The sequence below is a fragment of the Humulus lupulus genome, chromosome 7 (assembly GCF_963169125.1).
Source record: "Humulus lupulus chromosome 7, drHumLupu1.1, whole genome shotgun sequence".
In the NCBI taxonomy this organism is placed as follows: Eukaryota; Viridiplantae; Streptophyta; class Magnoliopsida; order Rosales; family Cannabaceae; genus Humulus; species Humulus lupulus.
This window is the reverse complement of record NC_084799.1, coordinates 10,018,288-10,030,174: the sequence shown is the minus strand read 5'-3', so window position 1 is coordinate 10,030,174 and position 11,887 is coordinate 10,018,288. Positions and strand designations below refer to the sequence as shown.

Genomic DNA, 11,887 nt, shown 5'->3' with positions numbered 1-11,887 from the left:
ACTAACTGTTTGAGTACAATTCGAGGTCCCGGGAGTGAGGTTTAGGTCAAGAACCTTTTATTGTTGATTTCATTAATTGGAGTTCCATATTTGGTTATGACTAGGTGACCACTAAGGGATCAAATGATCGATCGTTCTCAAGGATCGTTCATTTATTATTTCTCGCTCGAACTAGAGGTAAGAAAACTGCACTCAGCATGTGACATGCATGGTTATTAATGAAGCATGTTGAGTGATTTATATATGTGGACATTGATTGCATATTAAATGCTTAGCAATCTTTCTTATCTGTGAATGGTACTGGCTTATTAGTCAGAATCGGCAATGGTGTCAGTATTAATTGTAAAGTTGTGACTTATTAGTCAAGTTTGACAGTAGTATTGAGCACTGGTCGTATGGTATTGGCTTATGAGTCAAGAACAATATTAGCGTGTTTAATGCAAGCCGAAAAGATTAGATCTAATCAACATAAGCATTGAATGAATCATCATGAGAATTAATACTTGACCGACCTCAAGTTCGATGAAAATCAAAAGCGCTTGTCTAGCCTAAAGACTAGTTACTTAGAGTCAGGGCCAAAAGGCTCAGGTGACTGCAATGTCACATGACTATGGGTGCTGAGCCCAAGTTCGTGACTCACTCATTAGTCACTTATCTGATTATTAGGGTGCTAATTAGTGCTAAAAAATATCATTTTATTAGTCTTAAAGTTTAAAATTAATTAAGTTTTAATTAATATTTTCATGGATTTATTGTCATATATTTTATATTTGAAAATATTAATTTTGATTTAATTTGTGTTTAATTTTTAGGAAATAAAATGTATTTTGACACAAAGAAAAAGAAAGAAGAAAGAAGAAAGAAAAAATTAAAATTGAAGAAATCATGAAGAAAATGGCATTTTTGACAAGATTAGGCCCAAAATGGAGCCCAGGCCCAAACTTTCAATAGCCCAGCCATGTCCAAGCCGAGCCACGGAGCCACTCCAGCCGAGCCGCCTGACACGCCGCCACGTTCTGCCACACTCCACACCCGAGCCAAGCAATGCGCGCCACGTCGCCAGGCTGCTCCCCATGCCCCAACAAAGTAGCTGCCACCATTCTTCCGAGCCAACCGGAGCATGCCACGTGGCCGCTGTAATGCCCCAAATTTCCTACTAAGGTTTAGGACCTTGATTAGGGGGCTGGGAGGGCCATAATTGCTTTACTATGTTATTAAATGATAATATGCATGTTTAGGTGTATTAAATATGTATGTGAACCCATTTATGAGTAATTGGGTGATTTTTATATTTTGGCCATTTCGGGCATATTTGGCATATATGTGATATGTGTGTGGTGCTTTATTATTATTTGGTTATGCCAGGGTTACCCAGCACAAGACGATCCTAGGAGGTAAGCTAGTGGGAAAGTCACAACAGGGTATATGCTTGACTTGGAGTAAGTCAAGGGGTATTTAGAGCATTACTAGGTTATTGGGTAATGGGAATAAATATTTGGTGATAAATTGGGAGTTAGTAAGATCAGGGGGAAATTCTGGAGGTTTTGACTATTTTGCCCCTGGGAGTGTTTTTGGGACCCTGAGTGTTAGGATTTGGATGAGGCTACTTAAGCTTGAAGTAACCTTTTAAAAGAATAAAAGAACGTTCTGTATGTTCTCTCTCTCTCTAAGTTTTTTTTTCGTCTCCCGATCACATTTTCGAAGGTAACTTGAGTTCTAGGACTCGGAATCAAGCGAGGATTGAGGCGTAGCGATCCTAGGAAAGATTAGAAGCTTATTAGCCGGAGGATTTAGTTGGAAACAACTCAATCGGAGGTAATTCAAGTTTTAAGTTTTTTAAGTTTTAAGCTTGAATTGGATTTTGTGTTTTGATGTGTTTTTGGGTGATTTGAGACTTGATTTTTATGGGTTTTGAATCATGGGGATGTTTGGGAACTTTGATTTTGGGATTTGGAGATGTTTGGATAGGTTTTTGGAAGGTTTTAAAAGTGGAAAAACGAGGAAAAGTGGCTGGTGCGAGGTTGGGCTGCGGCCCTGTTCTTGGGCGCTGCGACCCTAGCTTGATGAAGGTGGAGGAGGCTCTGCCAGGGGGGTGGGCCGCGGCATGGTCCTTGTAGGGCCGCGACCCTTAAGGGAAAAAATGGCAAATGTGAGTTTTTGTGATGGGAACTTAACTCTAAGGGCCTGAGATCGATCCTACTACCTAGTTGAGTGGGATTCGACGTCCCGGAGGCTTGGGTTGAGTTTAGAAGTATTTATTTACCCATTTTGATGTGGTTTTATATCATGGTTGTGACTAGGTCTTCACTAGGGGCTTGGGATCAGGGTCTTGCTTGTGGCTCATTTATTGGTAACCTGTGCTTGGACCAAAGGTAAGAAAACTGCACCCTGTGTTTATGTGACATGCATGGTTACTATTGATGCATGTTGGATTATTAAATGTGGCATGCATGAGTATTGTTGGGGCATGTCAAGTGGTTAAATATGATGCATGTGATGCATGAGAAACATGTGAATAGGACGTGCTTTGTATACTGAGTATGATATTGTTCAGAGCTTGAGCCTCTGTGTTTATGCATGATCCTAATGGTGCTAGTATTTGTTAAGTAAGCATGATGAATGCCTTGTATTCAGATATTGGATATGTGATATATGTTTGGTGGCATTGCTTACTTGTATATGTACTGAATAGTCAGGGATACTGACCTAAGAGTCAGAAATGGCATAGCGTCATGAACGTCGAGCCCAATGAAGATTAGATCTAATCAATATCAGCGTTGAATGGATCTAAGGCATTAACGCTGGACTGGCCCTAAGGTCGATGAACTTATAAGCGCTTGTCTAGTCTAAGACTAGTTACTAGAGCTAGGGCTTAAGGCCCCGGTGACTGCTTGTCACATGGCTAGGGAACGATGTTCCAGAGTTATGACTCTATGGTCATGAGGAAGGTTATGTTGGTGACTAGTCACCATGCACCTATCCTGTTCGAACTAATAAGAGTTCATTTATCTATTAAGCCCCGGTGACCCTATCGTCACAAGGCTTAAGGGAGCTAGACCCAATTTAGTGACTTTTGCGACTGTCACCTATTTGTTTGGACTGAAAGTCCTGGATGATTATTATGATCATTGGTTGATGTGTTATACTCAACATTACATTTCCATTTTGGGCTAAAAGTCCTGGATGATTATTATGATCATTGGTTGATGTGTTATACTCAACATTATGTGGATTTGTTGCCTGCTGGAATAGGGCTATATCTGCTAGGCGTGTGCCTTATGATCTGATGACATGTTATAATTGTTCATGAGCATATTAAGTTTTCTTGCTGGGCTTCGGCTCACGGGTGCTATCTGGTGCAGGTAAAGGCAAAAGAAAGCTGGACCATCATTGAGTTGGAGAGCTTAGGTGACGATGTGTACATATGCAGCTGCTCGACCACCATGGTCGAGGTTTGAAGAGGAACTAGGGTTTAACCCTGTTTTGCCGCTTAGATCGGCCTGTTGTAAATATTTTCTTGTAATAGACCTTTAAATTATATTTTTGGGATCCCAATGTATATAATAAACGTTCTAATGAAACGTTATATCTTAACCAAAATTTTTAATCCCTAAACTGCTAATCATACTTAGATACATGATTTTGGCCAAATGACTCTATTAGCGAGTTTAGCACTGTTTACAAGGCACACCGTAATGGTCCCTAGAGTTGGGGCGTTACAGCCGCCTTGTCCCCCATGAATCAACACCATTTGCCCCACTTCCATCAATTTTTGTAGCCATTTTCCCACTCTTTTGTACACGAATTTAACACATTTTGGGTCCTATTTCCACTATAGATAGAGAATCAAATGTAGGGAAAAAAATATCAGATTGTGGAATTAAGGTGGAGAGTATAATTAGAGAGAAAAACATTATTTTTCCTATTTTTCTTTCATTTCTTTTACATTTTTTTGAGTGAAAACAATGCCTATTTTAGGCTAAATTCTCTTGTGGAAAGGCTAGAGTGAAGTTCATGTTTCACATTATATTTTTAATATATTGATTCTTTATTTTGTTCTTCATTTCTATATCTTTGTTACAATTAAATTTATTTTCTTCTAATTTTTATTCTAAATTTATTAGTGTCTTTTACATAAGTCTAGTCATGCTCTTCTTATGTAATTTAGGCTCTTAATTTAATTTAGGATATTTGTTATATTATATGCTTTTTACTGTATTCTGCTATTGGTATTTTGTTGCTCTAAGGTATATAATATGATAGGTTTTTAAAATTAGAAGTTAGTATAATTTAATTAAAGAACATATTTTATGGTGAGCTTTATTATATATATTTTCCAACTATAATTAATGGTGTATAATTATAGTTGAGTAGAATGAATCAATTTTATTAATATATATATATATATGTTTGCATGAATGAAACTTATGCCTTCCATATTTTCTTTCTAATTCTAATTTTTTTATTTTGTTTATTTAATGTTTTAAAAAAATATATTATTTTTCAAAGTTACATTATTTCAAAGTTTATTATTTCTAATTTACTAATCTTTCTTTTTACTTTTATTTTACCTCTCTGTGGATACGACATAACCCGATTACTACTGCGACCGCTTAGGAGTTATTAGGCGATATCAATTTTTGGCGTCGTTGTCGGGGATGTAATTCTACAATTAAAGGTTTGCATAGTAAATTAGTTTTTTCTATATTTAAAAAAAAGTAGTATAATTTTTTTTAATTTCTCTTTTATTTTATTTTTCCTTAGTAATTTTTATTTTTATTTTTTATTTATTCATTTCTTTTATTTATTTTACTTTTAGGTTTAGAATTTATTTTCTAGATTTAGGTTTTTTTTCCGAAAAAAAGCATAAAATTTTAAATCATAAAATTAAAAAAAAAACCAAAGTATTGAGAACATTTGTGTAATTTTGGAAATTAGTAAAAACCAAACTTGTTTTGTGTTAGAAAAATTGGTTCTTAAATAATGTCTGTTTTAGCATTACCCTCCAATCTTTTCTAAGAACCTCGGGGAGTTCTAGAAAAGCTCTTGGGCCTAAAGTGGTACCTTGGCAGCCTTCCCAATTGGCCTGGGAACATTTTTGGTGTATACTTATTACACTATTACACACTTGCGCTTATAATACTTACAAAATAAAAAAACATTTCTGCCACGAAATAGAGACGCACTGGGGAGATTCGTGAGACAACAAGTAGAAACTTTAGAAAACTCTCCTAGTTCGTCATTTTCTTCCAATCGTTCAAACACTCTCGATTCACCGAGAATTCCTAAACCACCCACGATGGCTCATCAAGATGAAGTCCAACCAAGAACGCTACAGGATTATTTACATCCTACACGTACAGCCACACCTTCATCCATAATGTATCCCAACAATATGTCAAATTTTGATTTCAAACCCAGCATGATTAACCTCTTACCAACCTTCCATGGGTTGGAAAATGAGAGTCCGTACGTGCATATACGAGAATTCAAAGAGGTGGCGGCTACATTCAACAATCGAGCTGATGTCACCAACATTGTGAGATTGAAATTTTTTCCTTTCTCTCTCAAAGACAAAGCAAAAAGCTGGTTGTATTCCTTAAGGCTTAGATCTATCGGAATATGGGACGAAATGACAAAATCATTCTTTGCCAAATATTTCTCGCCCCATAAGACTAGCAGCCTTAAGAGGAAAATCTCTACCTTCATCCAGAAAGACCATGAAATTTTCCATCAATTCTGGGAAAGGTTTAGAGATTTGATAAATCAATGCCCACATCATGGATACGAAAGCTGGCGTCTGATCATCTATTTCTATGACGGTTTCACAACTGGACAAAGACAATTCATACAAATGATGTGCAATGGAGAATTCCTTCAAAAGGATCCCGATGAAGCTTTTGAGTACCTTGACGATCTCGTTGAAAATTCCTACACAAGGAATGGACTGAGTCCTATGGCACAGCCACGATCAATTGGAATCTACCAATTGAGGGAAGAGGACAACGTCAAAAGCCAAATTGAATCATTGAGACAACAATTCGAAGCTTTCAAATCTCAAGAAGGTAGAGGAATCCATATGGCTGCAAAGGTAGAGACATGAGATCCATGCTTCATATGTGGAGGGACGGAACATCAACCGCAAGAGTGCCCAACTCTTGGTGAGTTAAGAGGAGGAAATGAGGAACACTGCAATGCTTTAGGGGATTACAAGAAGCCTTATAACCCTTTCTCAAACACTTAAAATCCCAGTTGGCGCAACCATCCAAATTTCAGCTGGAAGGATTCAAACCAAGCATCTCGGAGCTAATGGAGGCCTGAGCAGCAACAACCACCAAAAGCATACATTGCTCCTAAAAATAATATGCAGTCAACTAATTCTCTTGAGAATACTTTGCAAATGCTTGTGCAAATGCAAATAGCCTCAACTCAAGAGCTCAAAACTTGTTTCACACAAATGGTAGAGGAAATGAAAGACATGAAAATCCAAATGACAAAGCTAAACACTACTTTGGCAATTCAAGAGCATGGTAGACTTCCCGCTCAACCTCTAATCCATCAAAAAGGGCAACACATGGCACAAACCTCTTCTTCTGCAGATACAAATTTCAAAGAGGTTAATGCCATCACTACTCGAAGTGGTCAAAGTACGGTACCGTTAACTAAGACAACGAGTATGTCAATGCCCGCTCCAGATGATGATGTGCCAATAAGCATTCCAGTAAAGGCACCCTTTCCTCAAGCTTTGAAATCCACTGGAAAGGTACTGGAAAATCATATTGAAATCCTAGACCTTTTAACACAAGTGAAGATCAACCTGCCATTGTTGCATGTGATCAAACAAGTGCCGGCTTATGCCAATGTTATCAAGGATTTGTGCACCATTAAAAGAAAGCACCATGTCAAGAAAAATGCATTCTTGGAAGAACAAGTGTAGAGTCCAAGAACTTTACTTAGCTAATTGTTTAGTAGTGTTATAGTATGTTTAGTGTTATCTTTGTTACTATGGATTTTTGGTTCAGACCGGGAATTATTTGGACACTCATAGTAGTACTTATAGATTTTCTAAGTTTAATCTATAGTTTAAGAATATTAAGTGTAACCTAAGGTTTGATTAATGTGACTGATATTAAGGATTATATTATAAGGTTTAGACATCAACCAATAGGATTTTAAGCACATGTTATGAATGGTGATTAAGGATTAAGTATTTTTTAGGATTAAATTTAATAAGGAGTAAAGTTTGAATGTTATAGGGTCAGTCAGCAGCTTTGAATACGTTGAGGGTTTAGTCAAGGCTGTTTACTCCATTCAAACTTAGCTAAAAATGTGTAATTTCGTGTTTAAATATTCAGCGTGTGCCGATATATCGCAGCTATAGGGGGCGATATGTCGCAGCACGTAGATACGGAAAACACGAAACGATGCACGGTCGCCTCGGGCATACTAGCCCAGGCGATATATCGCCTACAGGGGGCGATATATCGCCTCCTCCAGTATGTTTTCAAACGTTTTTGAATTCATTTCCTTTCAGCCATTCAAACTCCTTCAACAGTCCAGCATCTTTTGAACGAGTCTTCAGCCTCTGCTGAACGATTATTCAAATGATTTTCACCTAAAAAGCCATTATTTTTATTCAAGTAAAATCAAGATACTTTCATTCCCAAACTCTATAAATAGGACCTAGTACCCAGCCATTATTCACCTTTTGCTCTAAGTTTAGAAGCTGCTAGTGTTAAGTGAGTGTGAGAGTGTAAACACCTGGTTTGGGAAAACTATAAGCTTAAACATCATAAGCTTATCAAACACTTTGGGAAGTGAGTTCTATAGTATTTCGGTGGAGGTTAGATTGATCTTGCAAATCTTTGAGGTAACCAAAACTCTAGTTCCTTTCTGTATTATGTTATTTTCTTTCTCATAGTCTTCTACTCAATCTCTAACCTTAATCTCTATTTTGGTTAGGGAATCTAAGTTCTTGAGCACATAAGTTTCGGTAAGCATGCCTCTCAAATGGTTTAGTCTTCTCATTTCCTTTTCATTTTTTTTTCCTTCTTTCAACTCACTCATGTTCATTATGGTTTTAGGAGTGTTCCAAAAGTCCCAACTCAGTCCATTATATCCCGGTAACTTTGGTAAGGAAAATAGGCTAGAATCAATATGTTATGTGCTTATGTTATCTATATGTTTTATGTTATTAATGTGTTATGATATGTATGTATGTTTGTAGGCTTGGGCATATGACCCATATGACTAACAAGACCCCAAATGGATTATGGGCATATGACCTACTTAGCTAGTAGGACCCCACTAATTCCATGGGCATATGCTTGTTTAGTCTATGGGACCCCAAGTAATAATGGCCATTATAATAAGTGTATGTTATATGTATTATGTTAAGTCTTTATGTTTCTTATGAAATTATGTATATGACTATGTGTTAGATTTTCCTTGCTGGGCATTAGGCTCATTCCTTTCTGTTTTATGTGCAGGAAAATAAGCTTTAGAGGCGGTAAGATTCGTGACGCTTGGAGGATGTGTATCGATGGTGAATGGAGTCAAGGGGCCGAGCGTTATTCGATTCGAGGATGTAGTCTCATTTTATGTTTTTATGGTTTTATGTGTATTTTCCGCACCAATTATGTAATGTCTTTTATTCTAAATCATCTTTTGTTTTTAAAGACAATGGGATCCCATAATCCTTCTTAGTATTCTGTTTATTTGTAAATAACTCTTATTTTGCAAGTTACTCAATAAATTATGGTATTTTCGTAAAAATGAAAGTTTTATGTATAGTTTCGTTAATGGTCCAAATAGTCTAGATTTGTGGGTCATTACAACAAGCTAGCGTGGTAATTGACTGCAAGACACCGCCTAAGTACAAAGATCCTGGTTGTCCCACCATCTCATGCCAAATTAGGGAGCAGGAATTTGGTCAAGCCCTTCTAGACTTAGGAGCAAGTGTAAATCTCATGCCATATTCAATATACTTGCAATTAGGTCTAGGAGAACTCAAGCCCACATCCATGGTGCTACAACTGGCTGATCAACCAGTTAAGAAACCTCGGGGAATAGTAGAAGACGTTCTGATTCAAAATGAAAAATTCTATTACCCTGTTGATTTTCTCATCTTGGACACTCAATCTGAAGTGAGTATAGAGTCCAAAATTCCCATCATTCTTGGTAAACCTTTTCTCACAACAACAAATGTACTCATTAACTGTAGGAATGGTCTCATGAAAATCTCTTTCGGGAACATGACTCTAGAAGTGAATGTTTTCCATATCGGCAAACAACCACCTGATAACGATGAGTGTTTCCAATCATATGTGATCGATACACTTATTTCGGAAGAGGTTGAAGTGAAATACACGTCTAATCATTTTAATCACCTCTTCCAAATTTCAGAAAGTTCTGAGCCCGATGAGTCTAAAATCAACCCTAAAGTCGTCAAACACTTATAGGCTAGAAGAACCATGTTTTGGAATCCAATCTTTGAGGAACTCCCTCAAGATCGAGAAACACCAAAACCCTCCATTGAAAAAGCTCCTCAACCAAAGTTGGCCCAACTTCCTGATGGTCTTAAGCATGTTTTCCTCGGAGCTGACAACACTTTTCCTATCATAATATCTTCCAAGATCAATGCCACACAAGAGCACCATCTCATTAATGTGTTGCAAGAACAAAGAGATGCAATAGGATGGATGATAGCTGACATCAAAGGTATTAGTCCATTAATTTGCTCCCATCACATTCAATTGGAAGACGGGGCTATACCACGCCGTGACCCTCAAAGAAGATTAAACCCAACGATGAAGGAAGTAGTTAAGACTGAAGTCTTGAAACTTCTTGATTCTGGAATAATCTATCTTGTTGCTGACAGTAAATGGGTTAGCCCAACTCAGGTTGTTCCCAAGAAATTATGGGTAACAGTGTTACAAAATGAAAAAGGGGAACTTGTGCCTACCAAGCTCACAATTGGGTGGCGCATGTGCATTGATTATTGAAAGTTAAATGCAGCCACCCGTAAAGACCATTTTCCACTTCCGTTCATCGATCAAATATTGGAATGTGTGGCGGGTCATCCTTTCTATAGTTTTCTCGATGGTTATTCAGGGTATTACCAAATCGAGATTGCCCTAGAAGATCAGGATAAGACCACATTCACTTGTCCTTTTGGTACTTTTGCCTTCTGGAGTATGCCATTTGGCCTGTGCAATGCTCCAGCCACTTTCCAGCGATGCATGATGAGCATATTTAGTGATATAATCGAGAAATGTATGGAAGTATTCATGGATGATTTGACAGTCTTTGGAGATTCCTTTGAATCAAGCCTTCTCAATTTAGGGTATGTGCTTAAACGTTGCAAAGAGAAAGGCTTGGTACTTAACTGGGAAAAGTGTCATTTCATGGTGCCATCAGGCATAGTCTTGCGCCATGTCGTGTCAGAACGAGGAATTGAGGTTGATCAATCAAAGATTGAACTCATATCAAAGCTGCCCACCCCCAAGACTGTTAAAGACATTCGATCTTTTCTTGGGCAGGCAGGATTCCATAGGAGGTTCATACAAAATTTCTCGAAAATTGCTCGCCCTTTGTCAAACCTCCTAGCAAAAGATGTTGTGTTCAGTTGGACACCTGAGTGTGAGGAATCTTTTCGAACGCTCATTGCAAAACTCACTTCCGCCCTTATTATTCAGCCACCAGATTGGAACTTACCGTTCGAAGTCATGTGTGATGCTAGCAATTATGCTATAGGGGCCGTCTTAGGTCAAAGAAGGGAAGGGAATCCCTTCGTTGTTTATTACGCAAGTAGAACTCTTAACAGTGCTCAGATGAACTATTCTACTACTGAAAAAGAGTTACTTCCTGTAGTATTCGCACTGGACAAGTTTTGTTCCTACATGATTGGTTCACGTATCACAGTCTTTACGGACCATTCCGCCTTAAAATACCTCATTTCCAAAAAGGTTGCTAAGGCGCGTTTAATTAGGCGTGTTAGATGATTGATCGGATGTAGAAGATCCTGATTTTTTAGATTAGTAACTTTTATTGTTTGTTTTATTTATTTTTTTATGATTGTAATAAGTGAAAATTGTTTTTCCAAATGAATGACATGCTATTTTATTTTCATGTATGAGTTTGATTTTATTTTTGCAATCATAATAAGTAATAAATAAAATGAATAATGACTAAGTTCGGTGAGGGTGGATACAAATCAATGAACCAAGTTTCCTTATTGAGAGTTAGGGGGCCATAGTAGTGGGAACGATTTTACTGATCCCAGCCCTCCCTCACTATGGTTAACTTTGGAACAAAGATAAGTTTTGAGCCTGAGAATTAAGTCATATAGGATGATTAGAAACACACTTAGAAAATAAAGATGACTTGTTTTTCTAAGTATAGAAACCCACTCTAATAATAAATGAAGACATATATAATTTTTCATAAGAAGTCATAATAAATAGGTCCGAGATATGTTTGTTTTAAAATAAGTTTTGCCTTAGAGCCTGTTAGAACTCTGCTACGATGTCGCTCCGAAGATCTCCACGCACCAACGGAAACGCCACCAACGATGTTCCAACGACCAATGAAGTCCCTACAGTTCGCCGAAGGGGAGTGCGTACTACTGCTCGTCGCAACGCGCTGGCACCGCCAGCTGACAACACTGCGGAGATTGCCAGACTGCGACAGCAAGTCGAGGAACTTCTGCAGCAACAACGCCAACATGCTCAATCTCAGCCTTAGCCTCCGCCATAGCCGCAGCCACAGCAAATGGCCCCAGCACCCCAACAAGTTGGTCCATATGGGGGATGGCCTATGACGAACTACGCTCCATATCCAGTACATCACATGGAGCCAGTATATGAGAGGTTCTGCAAGCAGCACG

The 11,887-nt window shown here is 37.9% G+C and overlaps 1 non-coding gene across 1 annotated transcript; it reads right to left on the bottom strand.

The window, feature by feature from the left end:
- Positions 1–5,680: 5,680 nt before the first annotated feature.
- On the bottom strand, positions 5,681–5,787 carry LOC133793062 (small nucleolar RNA R71). Its single transcript, XR_009874524.1, has one exon. It is a non-coding gene; the product is annotated as a small nucleolar RNA R71 (small nucleolar RNA).
- Positions 5,788–11,887: the final 6,100 nt, after the last annotated feature.